This window comes from Arachis hypogaea, chromosome 7 (assembly GCF_003086295.3).
Source record: "Arachis hypogaea cultivar Tifrunner chromosome 7, arahy.Tifrunner.gnm2.J5K5, whole genome shotgun sequence".
In the NCBI taxonomy this organism is placed as follows: Eukaryota; Viridiplantae; Streptophyta; class Magnoliopsida; order Fabales; family Fabaceae; genus Arachis; species Arachis hypogaea.
In genome coordinates this window covers 66,122,026-66,135,211 of record NC_092042.1, presented here as the reverse complement: position 1 = coordinate 66,135,211, position 13,186 = coordinate 66,122,026, and the positions used below count along the sequence as shown (strand labels likewise).

Genomic DNA, 13,186 nt, shown 5'->3' with positions numbered 1-13,186 from the left:
TTATTTAATTATTAATTTAATTTTTTTAATTTAACATAATTTAATTATATATTTTATTTTATATTTTTAAATATTAATAATTAATTATTTATAAAAACAATAAATTTTAATAATTTTTTAATGTTCCTCTTTTTTTTTTATATTGGAGTGATAACCACGTTTTTGGTTTAATTAGAACACACAAATTGGACGTTTACATTTTTAGATTTTTGGAGAGCACAAATTATAAAAAAAAATAGATCATCTACTTTTTGAATTTTAAAGTAAAAAAATAATCACAATAAAAAATTTGATTTTTTTAATTTAATATTAAAATTATTTTAACATAATATTTAAAAATTTTTTAAAATTTAATTCTCATAAGAATTAAATTAAATTTCAGCATTTGAAACAAAAAAATAAATTAATTTAAATAAAATTCAATTCAATTCAACTATTTTTTTTAAATTAATTCTTATTTAATTAAGTCTAATTTAAAATTCTATCTTACTAGAATTTCACTTAAAATATAAAATATTCAAAATTTTGATCTAATTATTTTTTACTTATTCACTTTCAAAGTTTTTCACCTTCCAACAGCATTTCCACTCTTTAGAATTGACAATGAGTAGGATAGAATTTGGACTATCCAGGATTTAAAAAATTTATTAAAACTCTATCATATTCTATCTACAAGTTGAAAATCTCTTAACCATATCCCTACCCGACCTTAAAATTCTAAACCCTATTCTATTTTATCCTTTGTGAAAAATATTAAATTTTTCTAAAATAAATATAAAATTCTCAATAATCAATGATATATGATTTTTATTTTTGTTTTATTTTTATTTTATGTTAACTTTATAATATACAAATGCTCTAAATTATTAAATTAACTAACTAGTTTAGTGGTAGTTCATTTATTGCAAATCATTACATGAGAAAGTTGTACGTTTAATTCTCACCTCCTTTATTATATACATATTTATAAAATGTGTGTTATATATGGAGTAGCATAGGATAGAATACACTCTAAATCCATACCCTACTCTACCTGTAGGCATACCCGAACCAATATTTATCCTATTTGCAGCGAGTTGGATAGCCTACTCCATTCGAACAAATTGGGACAGATTGAATACTCGCAAGTAGAGTATGTATTACCAGCCCTACCACTCTTTTTTCTTTCCGTAGAGACTTACTTCGTCTTCTTCCTTTTTGTGCAAACGTACTTTATCGATAAGATATGTATTTCTGTTTCATTTTATATGTATTGCACCTAGATAATATCACATTTAAACTTTAAATTAAGTAAAAATTCAGATACAGTCGATTTTAGGTGAAATTAATAGTTGAGAGAAAATTTAGTCAAATCAATAGTCAAATCATCTAACAAATTTCAATTCACATTTAAATTATGGTTCTCTTTCTCTTTTCATAGACATGCTTTATGTGCTTTGCTTCATCGTATATGTATACTTATATATATAATCAATTATATATATTTGTTTGTATTTAAACACGTTGATTCTGTTGAATTTATATTTTGCTTGTATTTGAACATGTTGCTTTTTTTCTTTTGGAAACGCAGGAAATTTTTTCTTAAATAACACCGTTGAGAGAAGATGAGAATTTTTGAGAAACAATTTCTTGTAAATAGGAAAAAGGATTATCAGTTTTTAATTTTGCATTATTAACAGTATATATAGAATCTTTATTTAGGTTGAGTTTAAAATTTAAAATAAATAATAATTAATTATTTTAATTATTATTTAATTTTAATTATAAAAATATCTCATTGTATACCTTATATAATAATTACATTAATTCTCCATACTTTTTATATATATATATATATATATATATATATATATATATATATATATATATATATATATATATATATATATATATATATAACATGAATGAATTTGACGAAATAGAAATCTTAGCTTTAGTTGTTTGTGCAGGTTATTTAGTTTGTATGCAATATAGAAGGTAGCATATGTCTCTAACTGAAATATCAATCGCTCAACTACAGTAATATAATTGAGATCATATAGGAAAATAGTCGATAGCTCAATTAAAAGCACATTATAACTCACATCCTATAATACGTATGAGTGATGATGCTTTTAAGAAATTAGTTGATATATTTTGTAGAAGGAAATTTGTTAAGGATACCCAATATAGCTGTGTTGAAGAACAAATTATAAAGTTTTTATATATTTTAAGTGTTCAAATAAGTGTAAGAATAAAAAATTTTTCCTTTTATTGATCTACTAAAACAGGCAGTCGTTATTTTCACCAAATTTTTTAAGTTATAATAATATTTGAAGATCAATTTTTAGTTAAATCAAATGGTATAATTGTTCTATCAAAAAATTTTTGTCAATAAATATTTTATCCATAATTTAAGATAATTTTTTAAAATAAAACTCATTTATTCTTTTTCTGTATATTTTTTATATTTTGAAATAGTTATATCACTAATTTTCATAAAATTTTTAGAATTGTGCCAGTGTTATAGATAGAACACATATTCATGTTAAAATTTTAAAAAGGAGATGTATCAAAATATAGAGGAAGAAAAAGTTATCCGACAATGAATATATTAGCAACTTATACTTGACTTAAAATATATTAGCAACTTATACTTGACTTAAAATTCTCCTATGTGATGCTCGGGTGAGAAAACTTTTAATTATTAGTGCATTTTATGATATAAATTTGTTATGGATATAAAAATAGGTAAAAATATGAATACTCAAAAAGTTATTGATATTGAAGGAGAAAATGAACCAGATGCATATTTTAGATGGACCATAAACATAGATGGTTTGTTACTTGAAGTTCTCATAAAACATAAGAATAAGGGACAAAAGGAAAATAGAGCATTTTCAACAGAAACTTATAAAAAAAGGTGGACACTACAACATTTTTGAGCTATTGCAACATGTGCGATAAATAACCCTTAAAAAGTGTTGTTTAAAGTGGTTAAAAGCATCACTTAAAATTTATTGCAAAAAAATAAAGCTAATACAACACCTTGTTAATAAGTGTTATTTTTTATCAATTTAAAAAACATATAAAAAATGTTGCTTTAATAAATTAAACAAACAACATTTATAATACTTATATATTACACTTATCAAATGTTGCTATATTAAATATACAAAAATAACTATTATAAAAATAATATATTACTTTTTTTTAAAGTTGCCTTTAGATTTATTTTAGACTTCACGTTTCAAGTATTGCTTAAAATTTTTTAATATTTTTTAAAAAACAAAAATAAATTATATTGTGCAGAGAAAGAGAAAAAGAGGGAGAAGAAAACCCCAATCCATTCCAAAATGTTTCGTTCCTAAAATCACAACCCTAACAAAATCACAAAATCCTCAATCCATTCCAAATGTTTCGTTCCTCTATTGTTCTTCAATCCATTCAATGATGACGCGCGTTTCTTTATTGAGCTTCGATCTCAATCTCTGCTCGCTAATGAGCTTCGATTTTTTTTTCTCGTGAATGTGCTTCGATCTTCTCTGCTCGTCAATGTGCTTCGATCCTCTGCTCCTCTCCTCGTTGAGCTTCGATTCTCTACTCGTTGAGATTCGATCATCTGCTTGTTGAGTTTCGGTCCTCTACTTCTCTTTTCGTTGAGCTTCGATCCTCTCTGCTCGCGTTCATCACCACCAGTCACTGTTCGATTATCACTGCTCGTGTTTTTGGTGAGATTCTCGTTTTTGGCATTCTTCTGCAGGTATTGATGATTCTACTGTTCTTTTTTCTGCTCTATTTTAGCACCTGTTTACATATCCTTCCTATTGACAAGTTTAGGTCACGCAAATAGTATTCCTGTTGTTACTTTGGAGGGTTTGGGTGGTGATGGTGTTTTTGGAGGGTTTGGGTGATGGTTATTGTGGGTAGCAAGCGAAGGAGCTTGAGAAATTGGTGATGGAACATATGGAGGATTAGGTGATGGTTGTTATGAGCAGGGGAAAGAGCCTGTGGTGGAGTTGGAGTATGATAAGGTTGTTGAGAAATTGGTGTTGGTACATATGGAGAAGGTGATGATCTTGGTGTTCCTGGTGGAACAATTGGAGTGTATGGAGGGTTAGGATGATGATTGTTATGGCTGGGGGAAGGAGAAGCTTTTGGTGGAACTATTGGAGTGTATGGAGGGTTATGGCCAGGGGAAGGAGCAGCTTGCGGTGGAGTTGGAGTAACATATGGTGGAATAATTGGAGTATGGCCAGGGGAAGGAGCTTCTGGTGGTGTGGGAGTAACATACGGTGGTGATGGAGTTTTTGGTGGGACTATTGGAGTATATGGAGGGTTATGGCCAGGGGAGGGAGCTTGTGAAGGGGGGATGATGATTAACTTAAATAACATTTACTACTTTTCTGCCAGTATTGAATTGCCTATGTGCTTCACAAAATAATTTCTTTAGAATCTCTATTTAACCGTGTAACGTGTCTTATTCAAATTTGTAGGCTGCTTTTCTATTAGCTTTGGTTGGATCAGAAGTTGCATATTCTGCTGCACAAGCTACAGTGGCAACTCTCTCGGAGGCTTACAAAACAACTAAAAATCATCCATCATTTCCAAAAAATACATCACTACAAGGTGAGAATGGTGAATATCTTTGGCTTAAGATTACAAGCTTCTGAATTAATTAAGGTAATGGTCAAAATGGAGGTTATCTTGAAATGGATGGATCAATCTTCATCATGTACTTATTGGACTAGTTTTTGAAACTGTTTTCTAAATTATGTGAATCTATACACTGTGCTGCAATTTTTTCTGTTTGTTTTTCTTCCTCCCCTCTTTTTCTAGAGCTGATATAGTATGTTCATGTGATTCTCAACAGAAAGTGAAGAATTTAACTTATTAACTCATTTTTCTCAGTATAATGCTGGCTTTGTTTCTAATGCAGAAGCTGGTATTAAACCTTAGCTTGTTAATAAACATTTCTGCAACTGACATTTTCTTGAAATAACAAGACCCGCCGCTTTGATGCTTGTGAAGATCCAGAATATAGAATTTTAAATTTTAACTTAATTTAAATTTGTGAGTTTTAATCAACTATATATACATCTAATAAACAATGTAATCGGTAAAGGAAAAGTAATCAATGATTATATAAAACAACTAAGATCTCGTATAATATAGTAAAAGATTTAGATTCGTTCAATGCTGAGAGCTTAAGATAACAAGATCAAGTATATTTTATGATCTTGCTTCCAAATGAACAAGCAGCAATATTGATTAAAATTTTTAGTGCAGTTTGGTTCTCTTTGTTTTCAATTTTGATAAAACAATTAACAGTGATACATGTATATATATATCTGATTTGATTTAGGCGAAGAGGAGGAGTAATAAAATGAATTATAGGAATAGATAGGTTGAAATTGAATAAGTGATGAGATAATTAGGTAGTTAGGAGTGTTAGTTGAGCATGCATGCAAGACACAAAATTCACTTGAATCCTTACCCATGCTATGGGAATGTACCATTTCATAAATTCCATATTCCCCGTAAAGAAAACAATAGGGAATATATAACCAATTTTTGTCATGGGCTTAGTCTTATGAGCAGAACCCATCTGACTTGTACGGTTTTATTTAAAAACATTCAGTTTATATATAACTATTTTTTTGTTACACCAAAATTTCATATACCTACTCAAATTTCTTTGCATTAGCCCACTAGTAATAACTAATCTATAATAAGTATTTTATTAAATTGGTCCTCTTTCATTTTTTCAATTACTTTTCATTTATTTCTGTTACACTAATCTCTGATTTTTTTTTTTTGAAGGAGATTGATAAAAAAAATATTTACGATCTTTGGTGAACACTAAGTACAAATTATACATATATAGCAAATTGTTGCGGCATGACCTCGTAAGATATTTCTATCTTATATTTATTTGCTTTTATATGTTTATGTTATTCTTTTGCACTTTTTTATGTAACAAAATACTGATTGTTTAATTAAAAAATTAAAATATAAAAGTATTTTTATTTTAAAATATATCTTTTCAAAAGTAATTATTAATATTTCTTTTAGAATAATAAAAGAATTATGATTAGTTTAAATTTACTTAGCTTTTTAGAATAATAAAAGAATTATTAATATTTCTTTTAAGATATAAAAGCATTTTTTTAATATTTCTTTTTATATATTTTATATTGAGCAACCGTGCATATATAACAAGTTTCAGATTCCATTTTGATAAAAGAAAATTGTTTTTAGCTGGTGTTTAAGACCATAATCATTTTTAGTTTAATAGTAATATCACTATGAACAATTAGGTTTTTCCAGGACTCATCCAAGAACTGGATGAGTTTACCAAGACATAGCCAAGAGTTTAGAGACGGCGTCAATAGATTCTTGGACTATGCTTACTCCGTTGGAAATCCTCAAGGAGAGGAAATTCTATGTCCTTGTGCAAAATGTTGCAACTTTCTTTGGGGTCAAAGAGAGTCTATTTATAGTGATTTAATATGCTTTGGATTTGTCAAGGGCTATACATGATGGGTTAATCATGGGAAAAGTGTAATTGGTATGGATGTCGATACTGGTGATACCGATGAGATTTATTCATGTGATGACATTGAAGGCTTGCTAGACGAAAGGTTTAGGAATGTGGCAGATGTTGAGGGAGAAAAAGAAGGTATGAACGAAGATGCAAAGAAGTTCTATAATTTCGTTGACGAGGCTAGCAAGGAACTATATCCTGGTTGCAAGGGATTTTCTACGTTATCTTTCACCATCCGACGATACTTGTTGAAGTGTCTACATGGATGGAGCAATGCCTCGTTCACTTCCCTCCTGGAGTTGTTGAAAGAGGCTATTCCTAACTTGAATCTCCCTTCTTCTTTCAACAAAGCCAAGGCTATGGTGAGAAATTTAGGTCTTGATTATAAAAAGATTGATGCATGCCCAAATGACTGCATGCTATATTGGAAAGAGCACGAGAATGAAACATGTTGCCATGAATGTAGAACTTCTCGTTGGATTGAGCCTGCGGTAGTTGAAGGTGACATATCTTCAAAGAAAGCTCACAACATTCCTGCAAAGACATTACGGCACTTTCCCCTAATTCCCAGGCTTCAAAGGCTATTCATGTGCTCAAAGACCGCTAAGAATATGAGTTGGCATCAGGAAGAGCGTAAAAAGGATGGAAAGCTAAAGCATCCTGCCGATGGTCAGTTATGGAAAGATTTTGATAACCGACATTCAGAATTTGCCAAGGAACCTCGTAACTTGAGACTTGGTTTGGCGAGCAATGGATTCAATCCGTTTCGACATTAGAGAGGATTTTTCCTCCTTCATTTTTTGACATAATGATGCATTTGCCTATTCATTTGGCTAATGAAGTGAGACTAGGCGGCCCAGTTCAATTTCGGTGGATATATCCTCCCGAAAGATACATGTGTACTTTGAAGTCATATGTTCGAAATAGAAGTCGTCCAGAAGGATATATTGTGGAGGCCTACTTGGCTGATGAGTGTTTGACTTTTTGCTCACGTTATTTACATGATGGTATTCAAACAAAATTGAATAGAATACCCCGGAATAATGATGCTAATGACTTTGAAGCGGAAATTCCACATTCATTTCCAATTTTGTTTCCTAAGAAAGGCTGTCCATTGGGAGCAAAGAAGGGTGAGCTTTTTTCTCTTGATGACAAGTCTCGAAACCAAGCCCATAGCTATATATTATTGAACTGTAGAAAAATTGAAGACTATGTTAGGTAACTGTCCATTTATTGAACTGTCCATTTCTTTTAATTTTTTTAATTATGAATCATGGTATTATCTCTAGGTTTTACTTATGAAAATCCTAATTTTGGATTTAGAGAACATGAGGCTGATCAATAAGGAACAAGTTGGGTGAAAGCTAAGAACCATAGTATGACCTTTTTCTCATGGTTTAAAGGACGTGCCATGCGTCAAAATGTTCCAGATTGGATTAAGGAGCTTTCTAGAGGGCCCAATAAGATTGCAAAAAGATATTCGGGGTAGTTTATCAATGGGTATAGATTTCATACTAGGCAACGTGAGGCAAGACGCAAGACGCAAAATAGTGGTGTAACTTTAGTTGCGTTGACTACGAGCTTTGCAAGTGCAAAGGATCCAAATCCAATTCGTGCAAAAGTTTTCTACTATGGCAGAATAAATGATATAATTGAGTTAGACTACTTTGGCAATTTTAAGGTTGTATTGTTTAGATGTGACTGGTATGAGACTCAAGAGGATGGCTATGGCTCTTCATATGTTCAATTCAACAAAAAATGTTATCAAGAAGAGCCTTTTGTGTTGGCATGTCAAGTACACCAATGCTTCTATGTGCAAGATCCATTTGATCAAAATAAACATTATGTTATGAAGTCAATTCCAAGGGATTTATTTAACATAGGTGACGAAGCTGATGTTGATCCCCAAACTATTTATGAAAAAGAGCCATCTGATCAGTCAATGGGTCCTTCTATACCCAATGATAATGGTGAAATTGATTTGATTAGGGGTGACTTGCACGAAGTTGTTATTGATGCTTCAAAAGGAGTTCTTCTTTCAAAAGAATATAACACAGAATCAGAAGATAATTCCGAAGACGACATTGAATGATTTATACTTTTTTCCTTCATTACACTAAATAGTAGGGAAGTGGAATGAAAGATGTATATACTTTAACTTTTTAATTGTATTAAACAGTAGAAAAGTGGAATGAAAGATGTATCACTTTTTTTATATATGTGTCTTATGTCATGCCTTCTTGTTTATTTCTATTAAATAGTAGTTTTCTTCTTTTTTATTAACATACAGCAGCTATAGCATAACTGATTAATTTTATTTCCTTTTTATTTTTAAGGTTCTAATAGAATAGGTTTATTTTGTTTTATTTCAGAAATACAATGGAAACAAGAACTACTCTAAAGCGGAGAAGACTGGTAAAACAGTATCAAAGCAACAAGGAATTCATGCAGAAAAATACAGCAAAAATTCATAAGAAGCAGCATTTTATCTCTCCCATGATGGCTGGTGGTCATGGACAAAAGAGAGTGACTCCTATGCCTTCTAAGCAAAGCACTCAAAAAGAAGTATCAATTTCCAAAAGAATGAAAAGTACACCGAATCAGAAAATTGTAGCTAGTGAAAAAGAACTAAAAAATCTTAAAAAGCGTCCAACCATGGGTATGGATAAATTTTTAGAGACACATGAAATTCATTTGGAAAGAGAAGATGACGATTTTGAACCAAGTGCTGAAAACGAAAGATCTATTCAAGAAAAGCAACAAAATCTTAGGAAGATAAATACAAAATCAAGTTGTCAAGCCATGACACTTGATGCATTTTTGGAGACAAATGGGATTCATGTGGAAGGAGAGGAGGAACATAGTGGAGCAAATGCTAATGAAGTTGGAGATGATGATGATGATTTCTCGGATGATGAGGACTATGTTGGTGAATATGAAGATGCAGTTCTTCATGGTGATGACAATCACCTTATGGAAACTAACAATGTTAAAGGTGCTGTACTTTATACATAATTATCATTTTACTTATTCATTAGCATGTATAGCTATATAATTTATTTAAGTGGTTAAATTGCACATATTTATAGATACTCCAAAGACTAGAAGGACACGAGAAAAAACAAGGTGTGCTAAAATCCATGTAAGAAGTTGGGAAGAAAGAGAAGAGGTGACTTTTTATGAACTACAAGCAGTGGGACCAACTCCAAGAAGAGTGAAGGATTTAACTTACTTTGTTGGAACAATGGGAAGGAATAGTAATTTCATAACATTGATGTACACTAGTTGGAAAGCTGTGCCCCCTCAAAGTTAAAAAGCGCATATGGAAATATATTAACGTAAGTGTTTTATTTCTCATCTATTTTTTATGATCTGAAAATTTTTAATTTATGGCTTAGCTATAGTTTTGTGAAAATATATAGCTGCTATTTTATGCTGCAGTTGTCTTTGTTTTTAGTGTTCTTGAATTGTCATTTTCAATTTCGTATGGCTTAGCTATAGTTTTGTACTTTTTTGTACTCAAAGTTCATTCTTCCAAAAGAGGGGAAAGAGTGGGTGATGACTGGTGTTCGAGAAGCTTGGAAAGGTTAGAAAACAAGAATCAAGGGAAAGCATTTTGAGATATATAACAACATTGAGGATATGCTGAAAAATCGCCCTTTAGATATTCCAGAAGTTCAATTTCGAAAGTTAATTGCATATTGGAGTATTCCTTCTGTTAAGGTGGGTTGTAGAATAAATAATTATGTTTCTTTGTCTTTTTGATGCTTTTGGTTTATTACATATAACTCCCTTTAATTTTGTTGGGTATAGGCTCTATCTCGTTTAAATTCTGAAAATCGTAAAAAGCAACAACATCAACATCGAATGGGACCTATAAGTTTTGCAAGAGTGCGTTATGAAATGGTAATAATTTTGATTTTTTATAAGTCTTTTCTTGTTGTGTAATGACCATCTTAAAACTAGATAAATATTATTTTTGGCCATTTTTAATACTCTTTCCCCTTACTTGTAGCGTGAAATGAATGAGAACAAAGAAGACCCATCACAGGTTGATGTGTTTGTTGCAACTCAAACTGGACGAAAAGGAAAAAAGCTTGATTCAAGAACACAAGCTGTTATTGTAAGTCATAATAAGTTGAAGTAGAACTGCCTTAAATTCTGAAAATCGTAAAAAGCAACAACATCAACATCGAATGGGACCTATAAATTTTACAAGAGTGCATAATGAAATGGTAACAATTTTGATTTTTTATAAGTCTTTTCTTGTTGTGTAATGACCATCTTAAAACTAGATAAATATTATTTTTTGCCATTTTTAATACTCTTTCCCCTTACTTGTAGCGTGAAATGAATGAGAACAAAGAAGACCCATCACAGGTTGATGTGTTTGTTGCAACTCGAACTGGACGAAAAGAAAAAGAACTTGATTCAGGAATACAAGCTGTTATTGTAAGTCATAATAAGTTGAAGTAGAACTGCCTTAATTTACAAATTGATCTGAAATAAAACTGTCTTAATTTACAATATTATTTTAAGTCAGATTGTCCTGTATAAAACTTAAGATCCTATCCTGAATATCAAATCTTGGATTCTCTTCTACCTTTAAGATTCCCAAGGGTTTAAACTAAAAAAATGTATTGTTATAGTATGTAATATGTATATATCTTGATTTTAGAGCCTTCAAAGTCAATTCCCCCTGGAGGAGGATTCTTCTTGAAAGCTAATATAATTTATAAATAACTAATTAAGTAGATTTAAAACATACATGATCATATTTTGTGGGGTCCATAATTAAAATATACATGTGAATTGCTTATGCTTTAATTTATTTAGATATAGCAGGCGAGAAGTCAAAGATACAAATGTTAAATAATATATTACCTCTTAATTCTAATTAAAATAACAGTGACTTGTCATAAACTCACAATAGTGTCCCGTGTCCTTTTAGAGTTTAGGGTTTGGTAGGCATTAATTTAAGACAGCTTGCTTTTTTAGGTTTGAAATTAATCAAATCATCCTTTAATTTCTGTCATTTATTTATATTTAATGGGTAGCTGATATGGACATGGCTGGTAAACAGAGCTCTCAGCCATCAACTTGAATAAAATGTATGTTTCTAGAATACATATTATTAAGTGAATACAATTTTTGTGAAAAGGACATAAAATCTAAGTTTTAACTTTTAATATGTTCATTATATCATTATTAAAAGTATTAAAAGTTCCCCCAATGAAGTTCTCATCTCAGAAACTTCCATTAATGCTGCATCCCTACTCTCATTTGCTTCCATTAACTCCCTCTTGAGTGTCTCAATTGAAACTATTCACATGTCCTTAAGAACTTGAGAAACTTTCTCAGATTCAGTTCTGTTTGGGGAACTCATCATCACATTCTTGCTATGCTTCTTCTTGAACCGAGAAAATAGCCATGACATAACACCTTTACTTTTAGGCTGTTTTGGAAAGAAGCATGAGAATCAGTGAGTGGAACAAGCTAAAATTGTTATGTTTTTTTTTTAATAGGATAAACTTAAGAGCCACCAAGAAGCTGGAGACACTCCCGAGAAAGCATTTACTGCAGTATTTGGCAAAGAACAACCAGGAAGAGTTCGATGTTATGGGAGGACAATCACAAAAACATCTCTGCAGAAAGAACGGGAGATTGCTAAAATTAAGCAACAACATGCAGAGACTATAAGTTCAATGAAAACTGAACTTCATGAGATAAAAGATAGAGTCCAAAGTTTGGAGGATCTTGTGAAGCTTCTCTTGCAACAGAGTTCTCTTGGCACAAATACTGATGAAGCACTGTCTTTATTACGAGCCAAGGAATCAACACATGATATAAATAGTAAGCAATGTTCGAATGGCAACGATCGTCCTTCCTCATCAACTCGTGATCCAAAATGATGACCAGGTATAACAAAAAAATTTGCAGTAATTTTTGTGATTTATCATTTATTGGGAATGGACTATCAACATTTTTGGCCTTTGCTTTCTCTGTCTTCTGCCATCTTACTTCATGGTGACTTCTGCAATACATTCTTGCTATTTTTAATCAATCATCTTTTTTTCTTTTTCCTTTTTAATTACTTATTTTTGTAGCGTTGTGCTACTGTGAGGAAGAAAATTTTTCCTCATTGCTGAAATAATGTGGCTATGTTGGGGAGTGATGCGTGTTGTCACTGCAACAGACTCTAGTAACTGCTGTCTCATTCGCAGGAATGGCAGAAATTGTCAAGGGAGTTGTTTCATATCTTTATCTTTTCATTTCTTCCCCCTTCAAATTTATGTTTCAGTCATTTATATGTTGTAACTTTATAAGTTGTTTCAATGGATTCTACACTAAAAAATTGAAGTATATGGATCTTGAATTATTCTGTTCCTTTGATTTTATTCTATTAGTGTTGTTTTGCTATTTTATGGATAATCATATGGTTAGAACTTAGAACAATTTGGGAGTTTTCTGACACTTGTATTTTTAGCTGACACAGGTTAAGAATTATTGCCTTAATAGGGAAGTTTGATGTTACTCGCACATAGTTATTAGGGGAGTATAACAATGGCTACTGCATCAGTTATTGGACTCAGTGGAGGCAAGAGGATTTTGAGTTCATCATACCATTACTCTGATGTTACCAAAAAGCTTTCATTTGGC

The 13,186-nt window shown here is 31.0% G+C and overlaps 1 long non-coding RNA gene across 1 annotated transcript; it reads left to right on the top strand.

The window, feature by feature from the left end:
* Positions 1-10,085: 10,085 nt before the first annotated feature.
* Positions 10,086-10,627, top strand: LOC140174244 (uncharacterized). The gene is made up of 3 exons (XR_011863508.1): positions 10,086-10,249; positions 10,340-10,432; positions 10,542-10,627. It is a non-coding gene; the product is annotated as an uncharacterized lncRNA (long non-coding RNA).
* Positions 10,628-13,186: the final 2,559 nt, after the last annotated feature.